Consider the following 18,967-nt stretch of genomic DNA (forward strand, 5'->3'; position numbering starts at 1 on the left):
GTACTATTTTAGTTCTAATTTTTATATTTAATGAGACTGAAGTAAACATAATGTGCTCTATTTTTACCGTAAAAACCTTACTGATGCTTTTGCATTATGTATTATGGTCAAGCAGCCATTAGTCCAGGCAGTGTGGGCTATCTGAATGGAAATTACTTCCTTTATCTTTAACAATATAACATTATTCACAGAACTGTGACTCTTTTCTGATAAGGAATATGTCATCAAAACGACAATATTCTCAGTGTGCTTTGCTCCTGAAGGTTTTAGCTGCAGTTTATCTATTCTATAGACATGTAGTTCTTATAAAAATAAATTCTTTGCAACATAAATAAAGTTTCTGAGTGCTCGATATTTCTTTTGTCCTCTTTAACTATGTCAGGTGTTTCCATAACAAAATGTAAAAGACTTATTGAAAATTTGGCTTTGATTTTCTTTATTTCAAGCTTTTCCTTTTTTTTTTTTTTTCTTTTTCCTGTCAAGGAATTATAGACACCCCATCACAGTATAACAATTTCTGCCAATGATATAGCAGTAAAATCTCCTAAGAGAAACCTTTGCAAAAAAATATGTTTATTCTATTTTAGACAGAGACCAATGGAAATGTGCCAAATTCTACATTTTCACCACCCATAGGCATCAGCTTTCATCCTAGCCATCCCCATGTTTACTAGCCTGAGATATCCAAATGTTTAAAAAAATAATCTGGCAAAAATGTGTGCTGTTGAGCACGAGCTGATTGGTAAGATTGGAAAATTAACTGTAATAGGCAAAGTCAGTACCAGTAATAAGAGCAGCTTTTTTTTCCTCTTTTTTGTTTTCCTGCTTTATTATTGTAGTTTACTTCATCATCCTGGTCTAAGGAGGTCATCTGGTATCCTGTTGAATAGAAGTGGAGAGATAGGTTATCAATTTATTTTTTCTCAATTTCAAGTGAAAATTTGTTATGTTTTATCATTAACTAAATTGTTTTCTCTAGATTATTTTGTAGACCTTCTTTACTTAAGAAATTAAAATGACTCTCTGACTTACTAAAGTTTTTCTTACCTTGACATTGCTTTCCAAAACAACAAGTAGTTCAGAAGATTTTGACTCCATTTATATCCTTCCAATTTATATGCAATTATATCCTTGCTTTAATTCTAAATAGGTGGATTTTAAAATCCCATAACAAGTCTTTGTTTTATACAAGGAACAGTCACCTAGACTTACCTACATATTTAATTTATTTTCAAACCTGCTCACTATTTTATTTAACATTCATAATGTGTTGTACTTCAAGCTTCTATCTGGCATTAGTTTCCTTCTACCTATGTAAGAGTCTTGAAATATATTATCCTATGTATCTTTTGATTTGTTTATGTAATTTAATTTAGTTTGTTTATCTAAAAGTATTTTTATTTGCCTTCATTCTTGGAAGATATTTTTCACTGCTGGGTAGGGTTATTTTCCTTCAGTACATAGAACTGACTGGCTGACAAAGATCCATCAACTTCTTTCACAGATTCTATTGAGAACTCAGTCATTGAAACAGTTACCCCTCATTAAAGCTAATTAGTCCCCACCCTCTAACCCCCAAATTTTCAAAGGTATTTTTCTTGTCTTTGATTTTCTTGTTTCATTATTAAATATCTAAATGCCATTTATTTTCATTCATGCAATTTTGGCTTTTGTGGGCTCCTTGAATTGATTAATTACCCTAGTGCTTAGTAGAAGAAAATAAAATAATCTCTAATACAAATATGGACATAAAAAATAAGTGAACAAAAATTTCTATGAAATTAGAAGTTATATATCTTAATTATCCACTAGATATAACTTTAAAGTTTAATGACATTTAAGGTAATGATAATTGAGAACCTGAACTATAAATCTAACTTTTTATCTAAATAAGAACTTGGAATATAATATTTAAATTTTTATTTAAATAATGCAAATTACTCTTTATACATATGAGTCTTTTAGTTTTACTTATATAAAATTAGTTATTGGATATAGAATACAGGAAAAATATATCTTTTGAAGAGAAAGTACCTGTTAGATAATAACTTTGGAACCAGAAGTTTTAGTTTTCTCACTTTTTATCAGTGTGATATTGGACAACCCTACCAGTTCTTTCTCTCTCTCTTCCTGCCTTTTTCCTTCCTCTGTCCCTTCTCTCTCTCTCTCTCTTTCTCTCTCTCTCTTCTCTCTCTTTCTCTCTCAACTAAATACAGCTAATATCATATCAGGCTATAGGAATCCTTCCAGTTGTAAGAGACAGTAATCATTTACATAGTAATGTCTACCCTATTTTGCTACCCTCTTCTATTATTAATAGTATAAATAAAAGCTTCTTTCATCATGAAAATTTCTCAATGTCAAAATAAATTATGTCTATAAAAATGTAATTTTACCTATGATTTAATTCAAATAATAAGATGATATACAGAAGAATGGGGACTCTCATTATAGTCTTATTAATTTTTCTTGAACATTTTTTTTTCTATTTGAGATTGGTTCTGAATTGTAAACATCAAAAACTATATATTTTCCATTTTCGAAATTGTTTTTAAACTCACAAGGAACATAAATCAGTAAGAGGAATTACAATCCAAGCCAACGTATATTGTAATAAGGGTACCAACAAAGAAACATTAGACTTCAGAAGAGTTCACTTTTTTGGTGTGAAAAAAATCACATAAAAGTGAATGTAAAATACTGAAAGATAAGATATGATTCCAACAGAAAGATATAGAGTTGATTAGTGTTCTAGGAAAAATAACAGAAGTGAGAAATGGGAGAATAATTACATAGTCTCTGTGATGTGCAAGAAATGACATGTCATTTAAAAAATGTAGTTGGGGCAAAATGTACTGTAAGACAAGAGAGACTGGATGGTAGGGAAAAAGCCATTTGGGTTTGATTCAGTAGACAATAGAGAGACTACCAAAGGTTTATGATCGAGTGAGTAAACCAATTATATATTTAGTCTAAAAGAGAGGTGGGAAGTTAGAGAAAGCTTGGAGATGAAGAAAGTAGTTAAAAAGTATACTCCATGGCTTAAGGAAGAAGTAACATGGATTTCAACCACATTTATACTAACTCAAAAAAGTCTTGCATGTAGATGATTATGTTGAATCAAGAGCAGACTTTGAGGTAATAATTAGCCTCAAGTATTCTTTTTTACTTGTAGCCATTTATTCACTGACAACGCAAATGTTTTGAAAGCTCATAGACTAAATTTAGAATAAAATTGCTCTGAGGTATTTTTAATTTTAAAGAGGTCAAAAGCAATGGCATGTAAATAGAACACAGCCTACAAATGTTTTGTTTGACTTACATACCATCTAAATAAATAAATATATGAATTTGAATATTTTTAGAATAGAAATGGTCTCTCAAATTTATGAACTCATCAACTCTCTATTGTTCTATATGTGTCCAACTTATATTGACTTTGTAAGTTTTATGTGATTAATTAAAAGTGTACTCATCTCTAACTCTGTCCTCCTAATTCCACACACCTCATTATACATTTTAAATTATTTTGTTATGTTTTACCTTTTTATGTTTAAATAACCATGTAGTATATTATATAATTATTTAATATTTTATGGCCTATATTCTCTTTCCCTAACACATTCCACTAGAAAAACTTCACAATGAGAATAATCTTTGTTTTGTTTATAGGTATATAGTACTGAACACTTTGCCATTCACAGAAGAACCTCAACAAATATTCATTGAATATGGCTAATATAATAAGAAAAACTAATACTCATATGGTGTTTTTTAGTTTTCATATAATTCAATAGCTTATGTATGTTGCCACACTACAAGAATCAAAACCCTAGGAGGTCAGTACTAACAATATCTTCCACAGTTGTTATTGTCAGTCTGGGTTCAAAGTCAACTGAATTTTCTATCTTTGCTTAAATGCTCATCATATTTGCTGTTTGATACAAAATATTGTAAAGGCTAATGACTCTCTCTAGGCAAAGCAAGACATTCAGGTTTTGTTGGGCTTGATCTTCTCTATAAACTATTATCAAATATCAAGTGTGATGGGTGGAAGGAGGGCATATATTTGCTCTCTCATCTTATTTTAGCTAGAGGTAACATGTTTACTATTAATTCACATCAACTATTTATGGTTTATATATGCTACATACAGTTAGATAGTAACAGGAATGAGATAATTTTCCCGTTTCTTAAAAACGTCTTATATAATTTACAAACAAGAAATGATCAACTATAATACAGAACTGAATAAAAAAAAATTTTATAAGAATTTAGAGAATCAAATACACACATACACACATTTTTGATTATCAATTGTCATATGGATGTTTTATTATCATTAAAATTTAATTTAAATAGTATATGAAAATATTTAGCACTTTTTTCTCTTTAAGGGAATTTTGGCTGTATATTCTTTCAGGAGGAAACTATGTCAACTTGTATCTTCTATTTTGACCATATTTTGGCTGTTTATTCATCATAGCAACAAAGATGAAAAATTAACTTTATTTCTGTAGTTTGCAAAAGTCTTTATGCAATTTTTTAAAATCTTTTCAGCCTATTGGCAAATAAAATGACTCTGGAGAAATCCAAGGCCAAGCTGATATTTTCCTTTTATGAGTTGGATTAATATTTTACTTATTATCCAAATCAGAAAACTTTTTGGAATTATTTACATATGTACTCTGAAAAACATTTATGAACTAGAGCTGTCCTATGCAATTTTGATGTATGATTAGTGTACTTACAAATAACCTAGATTTTTTTAATATAGAAAATTCAAATAATTTATTCTCTTTATTTTCAATGTCCCATGAAAAGTAATATGATTTATTTTTGTTTTTATAATTAAGTCAATAATTCTTGACACAAGATATTCTCTTTTAGTTCATATATTCTCTGAAAGCTCATATGTTATTTTCACCATTGTTAGGCCTTCTCTTCTCTGTGTTCTTGAATATCTACTTTATGACTTTCCTTCATTAAAGTGATTTCTTTATCTTTTACAACTCATTCTATAATATTTAGTCACAATTTTTCTTTGCTTTAGGACAGCATTTTTCTGGAGAGTGTTTTTCTCCATTAGCAAATTCTCTCTTAACCATTTTTCTTATTATAGTGTATATGTTTCTCAGGCAGGTTAACTCTTTTAAAAATAATGTATTATTCTATGATAAATCCTTGAAAACTTAAACATAGAATTACTATATAATTTAACATTTTCACTTTGGGGTATATACTTAAAAGAATTGAAAGCAGGGACTAAAGAGATATTTGTACATCAATGTCCATAGCAGCAGTATTTGCTATTATGCAAAGGTGGAAACAACCTGAAGAACAGATAAATGAATGTTGTATATACATAAAATAGAATATTATTCTGCATTTATAGGAAACAGTTCTGACACATGCTAAAACATGGATGAAACTTGAAGACATTATGCTAAGTAAAAAGAGCCAGACACAAATATTACATAATTCTATAGAGACAGAAATTATCATGGTTCTTGCAGGGGCCTTCGGGGGTAGGGAAATGGGACATTACTGTTTAATGGATACCGAATTTCAGTTTGGTAATACAAAAAGTTTTGTAGATTAAAGGTGGTGATGATTGAACAACGGTGTGAATCAGCTTAATGCCACAGAATTATACACTTCAAATTGTTAAAATGGTAAATTATGTTAGGTACATTTTGTCACAATGAAAAGAATAATTTATCATTAAATAATTTGAATTTCTTAGACAAGCTATTTGCTCAATGAAGAAGTGAATAGAGGTCCAAGTAGTTTTCTAGGTTAATTAACTTACTTTAATTAATTTTTTAAGAACAGTTTTAAATTTCTGAAACAGTTGTAAAGATAGTTCAAGTAGTTCTCACATACTCCAGCTCAGTCCCCCCATTATAAACATTTTAAATTATTATGATACAGTCATTATAATAAATAAACCTATATTGATATGTTATTGTTAAAGTCCACTTGCATTTCCTTCATTTTTACCTAATGCCCTTTTTATGCCCAGAACACTATACAGAATACCACATGTCTCTTAGATATTTGTAGATTGTGGCCATTTCTCACACTATTCTTGTTTTATGTGACTTTGATAGTTTTGAGGAATACTCGTTAGATGTTTTGAATAATATCTCTCTCAAATAGGGTTTATTTGATTTTTTTCATTATTAAAATGGGATTGGGAGTTCTTAGGTTGGAAGACCACATGGGTAAGAGTCCCACTGGTGAGGTCATGTAGTATGGAAAACATGGCAACCTTGACCCTTGTGGTATGTGCGCATTTGGGTTGGAGGAAGGGCATAATGTCCTGATTGACTGTCTCCAACAAAACACATGGAATGGAAGTAGAGAGATTTCTTAAAGGATCAGTACTAAAAGAACAGCATCATGATCTACCCATTAGGGGTATATTCTGGATTTGTTTTATTTCTAAAATGTGAGCTCTCTAGTCAGCCACTTAAGTAGTTGTTGAATCTCCTTCGATCTTGATATTGTCCTTTCTCTCTATTTTTTTACTTTTACCCTTTAGTAATCTCCCCCGTCTCTTTTCTTTTCATATCTTGGGTTGTTTATAGATCTGGAAAAAGTTAATAAATAAGAGTGAACTGTTTTCTTCAAAATTCATGTTATATAATTTCAGCCTTTTTGCTTGCCAGAAATAAAATTTTACTCTAGATATTTTTTTCATTCTCAGTCACTAAATTGATGTTATTTTTTTTCCCAGGTAACTTTGTTACTCAATTTACTTTGTAGGTAAAACTATTTTATAAATTATTGGATAATACATTATTACAATTTCATTTTTTACATCTCTTCATGCTGCTCCTATTCAGCCACTTTGTTATATCAGCTTCATTTCAGAACAGTGAAGATAGAGGAAAATTACTATAGAAAGTGATTGCATATAATTTTCACTTTGACCCCTTACTAAATTGAAATTTAGATGTACTTGCTCCAAATCATAAAATCATAATACTACTACACTCACCCCACTTTCATCTCAGAAAATTTGTTCTCCTTATTTTTACCTGTCAGCTAGTTCTGAGATTTACCTCTATCCTGATGTATACAAGTCCTGTGGGTCTTTTAGTTAAGATTTCTTACTCTTGCTCTCACAGCTTCCTTTGTCTCTGACCCTCGTGAGAGTAACAGGTTGTTGTACACCAAAAGTGGTCATAGTGCTATAGAGAACATCGGACTCTTCTATGTACCATATTTCACTCCAAATTTATGTGCATGAGTATCCCTAATTTCTTTTAGAAAAAAAATGGGAACAAGGTCAGTTCATTTAATGAGCCAATACTAAAACTTGTCCATAGTAAAAAAATGACTTACAAGTACTAGATGGTCTAAAACCCACCCAGGTCTCTTTCGAAGATACCTCCTTGCATGGCATTTTGTGTCTCTCCACCTGGAAAAGGAAAGCTCTCCTATTCCTCATTCCACAGTCATGGAAGGGTTGCAGGTCTTTCTGGCCATTTCAGCATGTGGGGCAAATTAACTCTCCACTTTAGGAGGAAGAAGATTTTTTTAAATTCTCTCGTACTTTGTGGTCTCTTTCACAAAGTTAGATTTTAGGTCCTAAAGTTTCATGTTCCACCAATAGTCACTTGGAAGTCCTTTCCCTTTGGGAAAATAACCTACCTTTACCCAGAGGAATATAGTCTGTTCCCATGACTGTCTTTCCCTTTCCCCTCACCGCCCCTGCCAAGGGAATCATCAGCAAAGTATTTCTCAAAGTCTGAGAAATTTGGTGTTTAAAACACTTCAGGTGAGAGTCCACAAGTTAGTCTTCTGTGTTCTGTCAATCCAAAGAAAATGTTTCATTAATGACATGATAAAAGTTATTGGATCAGGTAGGTGTTGGAGTTTTAATATATTGAAATGTACACAATTGGAAAGGAGGGGTCTTGAAGCAGAGCACAGCTGAAATGAAGTGTCAGCAGGGGCAATGATGGCTTTGATCAATTATCAAAATATAATTACATGCAGTGGTAGAGAGATTTGGCAAGTATAGCGGCTCTGAAAGTAGCACAGTGCACAGACTTAGTTCGATATCAATCGGCCCATATCCTGGATCTGCCACTGTTATCAGTATGATCTTGGATAAAGCTCAATTTCTTCATCTATACATTGATGATAAATTGATGATAGAATCTGTATCCCAGAATGGCTGTTAGGAGATGCTGGCAACACGTCAAACACAGTGACTGATACATAGTAACTACAGTAAGTTTTCTGCAAATGTTAGCCATTAATTTTCTCACTCTCAGCCGTGCCCTTGGAAAAGACAGCAATATCAATGTGGCAGTGACAGGTTTTCTCAACACAGACTGTATTTAGTTGACTTCTGTTTCTCTAGTAGCTTGCATATATGGTTGCAGGGACAAGACTAATGTATGTATTAGACTTAAAGATTGTGCCAGAATACAATGAGACTAAGGCGGGGAAGAAATAAAGGTCATCAAGAGTAGGAATTTAACAATAAATAAGAAAATCATAACAACAAACATTTATTCAAAATTTTACATGGGCCAGCATGTTTATGATAACATTTTATGCAAATCATACAGTTCCAACAATATACACTCATAACACAGATACTATTGTTTTTCTCATTTTATTAATGAACATATAAGAGATCTGGAGATGTCAATAAGTTGTCCAAGATCATATAGATAATGCATGGCAGAGCTGAGCTCCTAAATAATGTAGTTTGTATCAAAGTTGGTGGGGAAAAGTTATCTTTGATGCTAAAGGAGCAAATCTCTGTGTAAAAAAAGGCATATATACAACTCAGTTTTAGAGCCAGAAAACACAAGGAACAAAAATGGAAAACTTAGAATGATGTAATTCATCTAGCGCGGTGTGGATATGAAATGTCTTGTGGGGCGGTAAGTTCTAAGCAAAAATCTGCAACAAAAATGAGAATACACAGAATTAGATTTGTTTTAAGAGTCTTATACTTCATATTGAATCATCCTTAATTACACAGCTGGGCAAGTTGGATGGGAAAAGTGTAAAATTAAATGTCTAGACAATCATACAAAGTTAGACACAAAGTCTTCTATTTACAACTGTTTTTACACAGGTATGACCAAATAGCAGCTAAGTAGGAAAGGATAAAGAAGACTTAAAGTACCATAATCTTGGGGTCTTTCTTTTACATCTGTAAGGCAAAATTAGAAATTAGAGAACCAGGTTGAAAAAAAATTACTATTTATTTTATTTATATAAAATTACTATTTACATTTCTCTCAGGTGTTTATCTTAGGAAATGTCTTAAGCTGCTTAAGGAATGGGAGCAAGTTTTTATCAAAAACTTAGAATAGGAAACAACAATACTATAGCTACAACTCATCTTAGTGTAGGCTATATTATCTGCCATGTTAATTCTCAGGAATAAGATGGAGAAAATTGATTAACTTCCTATATTCTAGAATCTAGAAAAGCCTCTCAAACCTTCTGGCATCAGGACCACTTTATATCCTTAAGTATTATTAAGTACCCCAAACATTATTTTATGTATATTATATCTATAAAAATGTATCATATTAGGGATTAAGATTTAGAAAAATTAATTATTCTAGTTATTCTATTTTAGTTATCAATTTAGTTTAAATAACTATAAGAAACATGTTAACAAAAATAATATTTAAAATAATAGATTTTCCAGAGCACAAATGTTTAGTTGGCTTTATTTTATATTTTTTCCCATCTCTTTAATGTCTGACAATATAAGAGCTGAATTCTCATATCTGTTTCTATATCTAGTATTTGTGGTATCACATATTATATAGCTTCTGAAGACTTCACCAAACTCTCCTGAGAGATTGAAAATGAAAAATGCAGATACCATATTAGTATTATCAAGAATTTTTTTTTTTTTTTTCACATCTTGGACCACCCCTGAATTGTAGAAGGGTCCACACTGAGAATTGCAGAAACAATATCCTGGTAGAGAGTAGATGTTTAAATAATCTCTTTGAAAGAATAAATATGTACCTAACATGCAACTTGCCATACAAGTTTGTCCTGAAATTGCACTGTCATTTTGGGAAATAATAAATTAGACAAGTCTCTGTATTCAGATGGCCACATTTATCAAAATTCTTCAGGCTGAGAACTCTTAAGAGAATTTACTACTTTCTGTTGTAATGACCCGAATCTTAGGGTAAGAGAAAATGACTGAAGGAAAGAATAAGTGACATAGGACTTTGATACCAATATGTAGGAAAGAATGTCACTCAGCTATAAAGCTTTTTGAATTTCTAATAGTGAAACTAGTTAGAATTCTAGCTTACAGGAAGTAGCCTTCAAAGATATTAGAAGGCTTATTTCATATAAAAAACATTTTATCAGCCATCAACTATATGTGTGTTACCATACAAATCATTAAGCATTATATTAAAGTTTGATATTCATAATACTGATAAGTATACAGAATCTTAACACAGAAACTAACAAATCTTTATATATATATACATACATATATAAATTTTAGGTAAACTTCAATAAATTGAACTTAAAAATATTATAAAAATGTTATTACAAATTTGAGACTAAAGGGGATCAATTTTCTACTAGGAATCTTTATGAAATAGTCATTTAAGAATAATGACTTCTTGTTGTACCATTTTACACTCCCAATGTAATCTCCGCACTAACATAAAATATCAAAATCTTAATGTCTTATATATCCTGGGAAAGGTACTTTAGTACTTCAACCTTTTCGATATTCTATATTTTGATTGCCCTGCCCTTCCACTCCACTTATACTTTATAGCCTCAGTGAACTGTGGGGAAGAAATTAGATTGCCAAGAGATAAAAAAAAAATCACAAAATGCTAAAGATTAAAGGTGTCATCTCTAAGTATTAAATTGTCTTATTTTATTCACCAATGTTAAAGACTATGATGGTTTCAGTGGTCACATTTGGGCACATATTTTGAACTAAACAAAAATATTTCTATTATGATTTAAGGTAGTGAAGTTGTGTGTGTGTGTGTGTGTGTGTGTGTGTGTGTGTGAGGATCTAGTTCTTTATAAAACAGTCTATTTTCTATTTGATTGTCAGGTTTGTGCAATATTCTCAAAGAAAAAATTCAAATTTAAATGTACAGAGAAGCAGGCACAATTGCTAGGTTGAATGGAAAACTCTAATCAGTCACGGTCAGAGGAGGATATACATGGTCTGTAAGGACTCTAAATAGCAGCTATATTTGCCTAAGTGAAAAAGAGAAAGTGAACATGAGTGGCAAATACCACTCTTTAAAATACAAGGCAATTTCATGGAATGTAACGTTAATGTTGATTGCTGAGAAAAGGCGGTTATAATTAGATCAGAAAATCAGAAAAAGAGGGACTTGATTTGAATAGCTTTACACTAGGCTGAGAAGGAGACATGATAAGAAATTGGAATGATAGGAAAAGTTAAGTTACTATACAAGACTAGCTCTTCACTTACATTCAAACTCGCGGGAAATAATCATATCGGACAAAGAAAGCCCGCAGGTTCTGCTTGCTCATAAATGCATTCACTTGCATTCTATTTTTTGCTTCTCCTGGTCTTCCTTTCTCTCTTTGCTTTTGCAGATGTATCTATCTATCTTCATTAAAACTCAATCAAGGAGAACATTTGTATTTCTAGCTGAGAAGCAGTTTTCATGGCTTGGTAAGCAAACTGCTTTCTTTGGTGCATATTATTGTAATGTAACTTAGGGAATGGCATTAAATACAACATTTCTTTTTCATGTTTTGTTTAACCCAAGAGATTGTAAGAAATAGGTGAAATAAAATGTATATGTATGAGCACTTAAAGATTGAATAATTACTGCCTCTGTGGTAACTTCATTAATTCACGCATGGGAAGACAGCACTTTTGGTAACCACATGCATTCCAAAACATTTTTTTTTTCCTATTCCCTGAGAAATAATGACACTTTATCTCATTTAATAAAAGCACTCTTCGAACTATTTATTAGGCAAAGAATGTTCATATTCCAATTTCTTTGCTAATCCATAGCATTCCTCCAACAACCCAAATTGTATAGCTTTGCATCTGTTTCCAAAAATGTGTATGGGAAGAGAAATATTTTTTTAAAGCATGAAATCATATTAAAGCATTAAATTATGTCAGGGTTGTGTCCAAAATTGCAGAGAAAAAATGTGTTTGTGTACAGTAAGAAGTGGCCATTTCCATTGTTTTATTATAGACTGCCAAAAAAATTACGGCCTCTTGATAGTGGGTTATACTGTCAAACGAGAAATTAAAAATACATTTAATTTTAGAGGAGTAAATGAAATGTTTTAGTTCCAATCCTACTAAAATTTTAAAGATAAAATAGAGATAGCATCCATAATTATAATTTTTAAAAATCAGTTTTTTAAAAGAAATTTTATAAAAATTTCAAAAAACATCATTTCTAACCACTTTAATACATCTCAAAATTTGAATAGACTTTCTTTTTCTAAAATGCATCTGTACGACTATTCAATTATATGTTTTTATTAAATGTATTTATGTTAAATATGTATTTTATCATAGATGGACTATTAAATAGGAAGTCTCTTCATGTATAAATCATTAGTAAAATAATTATTGTTAGATCCTTAAAGATTCTATCTGAGACAAGTTTTGAAAAGATGTCTACTTTCTTTCAAAGTACATATACTAGCTGGTTTTGGTGGTAGATACAGACAAATAAATCAAAACATTCGATTAAAACTGCTGCACTAAGTAATTCATCTCAATCCTACCATCATTGCTGTCTCTTTCTACCCTATTCAATTTCTTTCCATCCTTTAGCTTTATGTCTGCAGCTGGAATAACCATCCTCTCCTTAGTTCCACTGGCCAATATTTGAAATACATCTGAGTATGGTGACAAGTTAATAAAATAATCACAGATTTATTATAGTTATCGTCACCACTTATTCACTTACTTTTGTTCCTCTTTTATTAAAGAGATAAATCATGTCATAAAATGCATACTTTATAAATTAAACTATTTACAAAATCAGTAAAATGTTGTGAAGAGAAAATAGACCTTAAAAATAAGTTTGGATTAGGCTTCTACTCTATAAATATAATAATGAAAATGATAAGTAAACATTATCAAACTAGTATTCCTAAGCTCTTTCTTACTCTGTTTTTCAAAATGTTTTCTTATTTTCCCACAACTCTTTCTTTTGCGTGCATCCTTGCATCCTTTGTAGTGGAACCAGAGTTTTACATCTTCCCAGAGTGCAAGAGAATCATGAATTACTATGGTTGCTCTTCACCTGAGGCGCCAAGGCTCTTCTTTGCTGGAGCTGAGAGAGATTGAGGAGAAACAATCAAATCCCTCTTACTTTTCTGCTTCTTTGGATCTTTTAGCTCTCAAACACAAATTCTTTCAGATAACTGTGCCATTTCAGATGGGAACAATCCTCTTAGAGTAAGCTTAGGTAGAGAGTGTGACAACTGTAAGAGGTAACTTCTCCAATGCTCCTCTGACTTTCAAAGAGGAATCAAAACACTTTCCACCCCCAGTCCATCAGGAATGTAGCAGCCACTGAATATTTACCCCACTGCTTCTTCTGTCAATGTCCTAATAGTCACTCTAATAGCTCTATCAATCCAGAAGCTAGAAGGCAGGGGAGTTTAGGCAAAATGTAAGTCAGGGTCCCAGAGCACAGAGGATAGTGCAGAATGAAATTGAAAGGTAAGGATAGGAGAAAGAAGGAAAACTGGTGGCCAAGGTAGGAACAAAAACGTTTCCTGGTATGAAAATTATTTTTCTTCTCTTACATAACAAAATCTCCCTTGTACAGAGCATTTTACTTCTACTCCTCTAAATAAATGGCACTAAAAGGAAAAAGCAATCTCCTAGATTCTGAAACAGAGATAAAGAACAGAAGACTAACTTTAAAATTCTCCGAGTGATGTTACTTAACTATCCTTTGACCTTGAGTGACAGAAGCACAATTTTGTAGTAGACTTCATTTTGTATAGAATCTGATTGATGGAAAAGCATGCGTTTTTTTTTTTTTTTCCATCTGATAACCCTTTATATTCCAGCGAAGAGTCTCTACAAACTTGCAGAAAACTAAATGTACTTTAGCTGTCAGAAAAAAAGAGCAATTTATGAAGTGATGATAGCTGCAACAATTTGAAGACTCTAAGTAAAAGTCATCCACCTATTCATGCATAGAATGGCGGAAATGGGAACTAAGATGTGCTGCTTCTAACTGTCTCAGGGTCAGAATTTCACCTACAGAGTGGACTTATTTCTGCCTTAGCAGCCATGTCCTCTGAGCTAGATGCAATTAAGTGATAATTGGGCCAGGGATATCTCATCAACAGCAATAAGTTTGCTGCCCCCAAAGTAGAGATTTGAATTCTTTTAATCATTAATGTGTCTCTTAAAACTATAAATATGAAATGATATTATAGCCCATAAAGATTTCAATAGGGATTATTAGTTTAAAGTGGATGTAAAAATGATGAATATATTAGAAGGTCATTATATAGTGCCGACCAATATTATCTCAACTTAGCAACACATATTCTACTTTCACAATTAAGGACTCTAGACCCATTAATTATGTTCATCTCTCATTTTACAAAACTGAATTTAACACTTATGTAATAATAACTTCTAAAAAGGCAAAGTCAATTCACTTTATATAAATATAGAAACATGCAAATACACTAAATTTCCAGCTCTATGAAGACAGAAAATTGATCAGCATACTGTTTCTCTATTCTTGGTCTTCAATACATATTTGTTGAATAAGTAAAGAAGAGGTAAAAACAAAGAAAGAAAATATTCCTAATAATAAAATGTCCAAAATTCCAGAATGTTGTCTGTTTTGTTGTTTTTAAATTCACTTCTGTATTCCAGGTGACTAGACCACTACATGGCACATAGAAGATAATCAATACAAACACATGGCAAATAAACATGTCCTAGACTCTTTCTAAACACAGTATACATAAACCAATCATTTTTCTAGGTAACTATACAAAAAGTCCATGCATATGTATATCTAAAGCTATAAAAGATGTATCTCTATATTCCAATTTTCTCTCATATTTTTATGCTTTTTTAAAAATGAATCTGGCTATTCGATTCATTCAATTCAGCCTCAATCTTCACATTCCCCTTAGTAGAAGAAATAAAAGGTTGGGATCTCTTCCTGTTGAATGATTTGTAATGTTTTCTGGAGTTGATTTGCTGGCAATATCTGTTCACAGTTACATAAATGAGAGTTTGGGAGAGCAGAAACATGATTGATTGAAAGCTTCTCTGGGACAGCTGCAGCCATGTTTTATATTGTTCTTATTTAAAAACTGAGAGAATAATGGTCCCACCACATCCTAAGGATGAATGTCATTAGAGAAGACATTTTATACTTTGAGAAACTAAAACTTAATTTTATGGACTTTTATGCATTTTAAATGTTTTTAAAGTTATTATGCCATATTACATCTTCATATAATTACAATTTTTGACATTTCAAACTGTCATACCCATGTAAGAAGCAGGAAACAGATGCTCAGTGTTTCACTAAATTAATCTGTTGAGTTTTGTTTATTTTAAAAAATGGGCAAAGAGATATGTTATACTCAAGTGTGTGTTCTATTATTAGAGAATGTTCTAGTATTCTCTAAATTTATGTTGTTTTCTTCCGTTTCTCCCCAACTCACACATCTACATAGACATGGTAATGTAAAAGTTGTTAATCATAATGATGATACTATATATCATTAAAGAGATACAATATATTTTGCTCTTGGCATTGACTTGTTTTACAACAGTAATTCAGATATATACAAATATAAATTTTTTTTTTCCTGCATACTATTCAACTTTCTCCCAATTTCCCTTTTAACTTAGCACCCAGCAAACAAGCATCATACCGAGTGAGTAGTCAGGTCCATTTAAAATAACAATCACTTCTGATTTAACTCAGTATCTCATAGATAAATTCAATCTCTCTTTTGGTTAGTCTTCCAGAATTTCCATGTAATTCCTTTATCCACAGTTATATCTTGATTCACGAGTATTTGCTCTGTGCTGTGTGTTTACACTTCAGTCTCTATCCTTATGGCATCTATTGCTGAAGTGCCTGATCAATCTTCTGTTGTCACGGTGTCTCCTTTTAATTGCACACTATTCATAGTCCCATGTGAACTTGTACGTAAGCCTGCAGGTGACTCACTAAACCAGCACCATGAGCTATCTGAGCTGTCTCCCACCTTCCTCTTTGGGGTACACAAGAACTTCAGAATTCCCCCAAGCTCTATAAGAACAAAGCAGAGTGATAGTGAGCGTGGTAAAGGGGAGAGAAGAGTAGGCCTTAGGGAAATATCAGGATTTCACAAGAGCAGATGGTCGCTGTCCTGCTATTCTCTGGCCTTATTATATCTCTTAGAGTTCTCCATTTTGTGAGGTTTACTTCCTCTGTGATTTCAAGGAAGAAATAGAATATTAATCTTCTTTGCTATTTGAATCCATGAGCATATGCTATTGAGATGTTTTTAATAACGAAGGTGTCTAAATGCCAAGATTCCAAGCCTCAAAATAAATTAGTGTCCAAGGGGGAGCAGAGTTCACCACCCTAAAAATATACTTTTTTGGGATATTGATTATTTTAAGCTGGTTACTTCTAAGAAACAAAAGACTCACAAAAGATTTTGACTATCCCCCTTACTCCCTAAAAGAATTAAAAATAAAAAAAATCAAGAATCTGCTCCAGGAAGGGAGTTATTATCATGGATAACTACAGTTTAATATAAATTAGTATGTGATAGACAGGGAGGAACCCAACCGGTCCTGTTTGGTCAAAGTTCTCTCTGTGTCCTCTCATTTCAAGATGGCCTCACGAACCTTTGTTTTCTAAACATTAGCTTTTTTCATCTCCTGTAAATTGACTTACTTCTTTTTGAAGTCCTAGACTCCTACTTCCCTCTCCTTAGTCCAGAATGGCATCTATATCTCATTTTGCCTTATTGTCTTTGGAATTTTCATGCTTATGTGAATTCCCCATGTATGTGCATTAAAATTTAATTTTTCTCATGTCAATCTACTCTATGTCATTTTAATTATTCCACCAGTCAGAAGAACGAAGGAGGAAAGGGAAAAGTTTCCATTCCCAACATGTCCTTTCAGAGAACTTCCTTACATAAAATTATTATATATACTCTCACCACTATTTTCTTATCATTTGTATCAATTGTATATTGCCAGAAAAATGTTGCATAATGAACAACCATGTAATCTCAGTGACACAGAACAATAAACATTTATTTAGCTCAGTCTAAAGGATTTATGTTGGCGAGGAAGCTCTGCTGTCTGTGTATTGTTGGTAGAATTTTTATTGATTGTGCCTCTTGTCCATATACTTCTCATACTTGACCTGGGACTCTCCTGGGCATGTCCATCTGATGCTGATAACAAAGGGCAAGATCAGGAGTAGAAACACTTAAGGACCGTCCCTTATCCTTATTGTATTATGTTTGTTAACATTCAAAGTGAGAAACTTGACCTGTTCCATAGTCCCAGCCTGGTGCAGAAGATCCTGCCTAATATATGGTGCAATTAAGGTTACACACTAAAAAGTATAGTTATAGGAAAGGGCAAAGGGTTATAGCCAGTAATGCAATCAACAGCAAATCCTTCATTGTGAGGGTTAAAAAGATGTCCATGCTTCCCTGCTCCTTCATTCATCATTATTTATTTTAAAACATTACACCCAATGATTTTTAGTCTGTGTTCTTCAAATAAAGGAAAATCATTAATTCTAGAGAAAGTATATTTTTCTTTCTCTTCTTCCTTTCTCTTCTTCCTTTTTATTTTTCCTTTCTTTCTTTCTTTCTTTCGTTCGTTCGTTCTTTCTTTCTTTCTTTCTTTCTTTCTTTCTTTCTTTCTTTCTTTCTTTCTTTCTTTCTTTCTTTCTTTCTTTTGCTCTCTCTCTCTCTTTCTTTCTTCTTTCTTCTTTCTTTTTTTTTCCTCCCTTCCTCCCTTCCTCCCTTCCTCCCTTCCTCCTTTCCTTCCTTTAAACAATTATAGTTTAGCTCCTGCAAGTAAAGTGATTTATTTAGAGGGAGAAATGTGTATATATTTTCATCCATCAATAAACTAATTTAATTTATGCATTCCACTGTAGCAGCTTCAAACAGGTGTTTATGACCCCACTCTTTCTCTCCACATTTTCTACATGACAGCAAGAGTTATCTTTTAAAAACATAACCAATTTTTGTCACTCTCTTTCAATATATATGTATTTTTGCCCATTTACTGCAATTTAAAATCCTTGCCTTAATTTACAGGACCCACTCAGTATCAGCTTCTCCAGCTTCATCTTCTACTTCCCTCTGCCATTGTAATCTAGCACCTCTCAATGTCTTATTTCTACAACCATGTGTCCTGATACAATGCAGTCATATTAACGTGATTTTGGCTTTCTCATTTTTTTCCTCCTACTTAATGGAATGTCCTTCCTCAAACATTCATAAATAAAAAGGAGCTCCTCTAAATTACCATATAAAAATAGATCTCTGTTATTATCTGTCTCACTACCCTAGCTGAACATTTATGAAAACTTATTTTAATTATGTTAATTATGTCATATTTGAATCATATGACAAAATCACATGATTTTCTTCTATTTTGGTTTTCTACTGGTTGACCTCGCCATGTAAATTAAGGGCAGCACTACAAACACTGTAAAGAAATGTTAAAAATGTCAATCTGATAAAAAGTTAAAAAAGCAGCCAATAATAAACAAAGGCATAAAAAGTCTAGAAAAATGGAATGAATATTTTAACTACTATGACATACTAAAGCAAGAGAGAGCAACGAAACAAAACAAAAAATTAAATGACTTAGAAGTGTTATTTGTTCTAATGTTGAGGAGATTTATTTCAAAAGAATTGCTTCATATACTTTATTCCGGATGTA

This window comes from Pteropus vampyrus, unplaced genomic scaffold, assembly GCF_000151845.1.
Source record: "Pteropus vampyrus isolate Shadow unplaced genomic scaffold, Pvam_2.0 Scaffold38, whole genome shotgun sequence".
Classification (NCBI taxonomy): domain Eukaryota; kingdom Metazoa; phylum Chordata; class Mammalia; order Chiroptera; family Pteropodidae; genus Pteropus; species Pteropus vampyrus.